This window comes from Dipodomys spectabilis, unplaced genomic scaffold, assembly GCF_019054845.1.
Source record: "Dipodomys spectabilis isolate Male_0828 unplaced genomic scaffold, ASM1905484v1 ptg000244l, whole genome shotgun sequence".
Classification (NCBI taxonomy): domain Eukaryota; kingdom Metazoa; phylum Chordata; class Mammalia; order Rodentia; family Heteromyidae; genus Dipodomys; species Dipodomys spectabilis.
In genome coordinates, this window is record NW_024870921.1 from 1,434,213 (window position 1) to 1,437,510 (window position 3,298).

The following is a 3,298-nucleotide window of genomic DNA, read 5'->3' on the forward strand; positions in this document are numbered from 1 at the left end:
CAGGTCCTTCTCCGACATCCCCAGTGCCATAGGTAGGATACAGAAGCGGGGAGTAGTTAGGGGGGAAGTTGCCTTCCTCCTCCTTGTCCTCCTCATCCTACTTCCCTTCCATCATCCTCAACATGACCATGGAATCCCACTGTATGAACATCTGGGAAATGTTAAGAGCCATACTGTAGTCAGTTCACCCGGAGGAGTCCAGTGATAGCAGGATGTGCCAGGATCAGAATGCTCAGATGAAAAGCGGGAGGAGGGAGATCGGGAGAAGTAGGTAGGGTAAGAGATACATCACTCAGAAAATATTGGTTGGTCGACTGGTTGAAGGGTAGTTTATTTGGGTGATGGGTTGATTGGGTGGTTTAGGCGTGGCTTGGTAGGCTGGTTAATTAAGCAGAGCAATTCTTCTTTTCTCATTTGATAGCTCATATAAGAGTCTCTATGAACACTTTGTCCAGGCTCTATCAAAAAATGGTATTTAGATCTTAAACTCTTTCATTGATATGATTTCATTCAAAAAGAACCAGGGCAAGGCTCTGTTAAATGTTTTATCAAACTTTATAACAAACACATATTCAGCATTTGGGCCTCTGTTTATTCAAATAATGTTTAGTTATATATACTCGATGAATGTATACAAAGGGGATGGAAAATGATATTTAAAAACATCCCAAAAGCTGGGCCATCACCAGTATCTTCTTTAAAATAAGACACCCGGAATTCTTTCTGTCCTACACCTCTAAAACTTACTGTAGCAGTGATAATTTAGGAAAAATTCATTTTTTACACATATTTCTACTAACCTTCAAATATCTTGAGGATTTAATCAAACTAAGAGCAATTTTGTAATCAATAGCGTAGAAATAGAGAAACAATGAATCTCAGCATAATAAACAGCTAAAAACCACGGCCTAGAACCTAAATTATTCAAGCTGAATTCACGTCATATGGCACTAGAGTGGAAGTTTTAACATTTTAGAATTTAACCTTTAAGAATATCATAAATTACATTTGAGCTATTAGGCAATGTTGAGTAAAAGGATACAACCTCCAAACTTTGTGAAATCTGGCAAACACAGTTTAAAATAATTGTCCAACACAAAACATCTTCCATAGTCTCTGCACTGCAACTAAACAAGTTGAACTTCCACTGTCATGGTTTCCATTACATTTTTCTCAGATTTCAGTAGAAATGCAAAAGTATCTACATTACATGTCTTCTCACACTCTCTCAAGTCATTCACATACTTTTACAATTCAAACTTAAAAAGAAACCCTAATTTATGCATGAACTGAAGACTGTATGAAGAACCTATATTTTACACTGCGTCTTAGAGAAGATAACTGATTCTACCACAAAGCAAAGGAATCATTGTGAGTTATGAGAATCAAAATTTGAGATTGGAAATTTTGTTCAATAGGTAGTAAATTTCAGTAGAACAGTGACCAGTGGCCATTTTATATTGAAACATTCGCTTTTACGAGATAGTATGTGAAGTTGCACAACCTGATTTTTTTATTTGTATCATAGCGACAATGCAATAACCTCTCAGGAGATTATTCTGAAAATGAAAAAAATACATTGGAGGAAAAAGCAATATATTGGGGAAAGTACAAATCTTCACTGTTTTTCACTTTAAAAAACTATACAATATCTTGGGAATCATTCTTAGGAGAATGGACATTCAAAATAGAACAAGGTGTATTACTGTGGAAATTACCTTCTGATGATTCTCACTTCCCTTCAGATAGCTTTTCCCATTTCTAATATGAAAATATTAATTCTAGTTAAATAATTTATTGTTCCAGTCATTTGGCATTGTTACCCTGTATTATCCTCGATTTATCTGCTTTTTTACAATTCAATAAAACAAAGGTCCAAAATTTACATTCTTTCTTACATCTCAATCTGTCATATAAAAACTCAAAGTTATAATGATCAACATGTCTAAAATTTCAGAGTAGATCGGAAGTAATAGCATCTACCCTACTCTGTGTACGCCTGTGTTGATACCATCTGTGATTCAATCAATGAAGAAAATAAGGTAAACTCAACCAGGTAAATAATTTCTAAAAATATGTGTACCTTCTTCTATTGTGATAGGCAGGCAAATGTCAGCAGTCCTGTGGGAAGAAAAATACTTTGAGACTAATCTTGACTAAATACATGAAAATGAGATGTCTTAAATGTTGTGATTTCTTTAATAAAATGAACAGTAAACAGGTACATCATATTCATCTCTAAATCTTGTAGCTAGGCACAAATGACCTTACATACATTGATTTCTCTGTCTACTTCACAGATTAGGGTCACTTATAGCAAGCTATACAAATGTATAACTTTTACCTCAACAAATTCCATAATTTTCAATTTTCTTCATCATAGACAAACTAGAGGACAGTATATCATGACAAATTTGAACGAATTTGCAAAAAGTTTCTAAATTATGGATGTCTTAATCACCCATTTCCATATAACCTTTTACAAATATCAAACTCCTATTAAAAATTTGCACTCACCTGAAGGAGGATTTGCCATTCTTCTACATTTTTTGTCTCTACTAGGATCATAAATCAGTAGGACGAATCATTCCGATAACTGCTTCTTAGACAAGATATGTACCACAAAACAAAGGAATCAGTGTGAATCATGTGAATCAAAATTTGAGATTGGGGCTGTTGTTGAATAAGTAGTAAATTTCAGTAGAACAGTGTTCAGTAGACATGAAGTAGAGCCAGAAGACATTTAAGCATGGGATACACATGAAACTGATGGGAATAGAAGTCAATATCCAGGTCACCAGAAAGGAAACTGTGATTTTCGGAATTGTCAGATCTTGGCAGAAAAGTATGGTAACTTCACAAAAGTCATGTTTTCCAAAGACTATATTTTGGATGATATTTTGTGTCTACATATTAAAACTTGGTTTTTCCCCACCAGGGACATAGAAAAGAAGTCACAACGTCCTTCTGAAGATGAGATTAAACAGGAAAATCATTGAGATGGAGGAGAATCTTGCATAGTATGAAATATATTTCATATTTTTGGTTGAAAAATCCCATCAAAGGTTTCAGGCCCATTTCTATAAAATAGATAAGTTGATGTAAAATTTGTATTATGGATCAAATTCATTTCACTTTTTTAACATTTATTAGGCTCTACAAATACAAGAAAAAATGAAAAGGAAAAATGTTCACAGGAAAGCAACTGCAGGGAAATATGAAGTGTGGTTTGTTCTCCAGAGGGAAGTATATGAATATTTGGATATGATGATTGACATTTCCTTACTCTGAACTCACC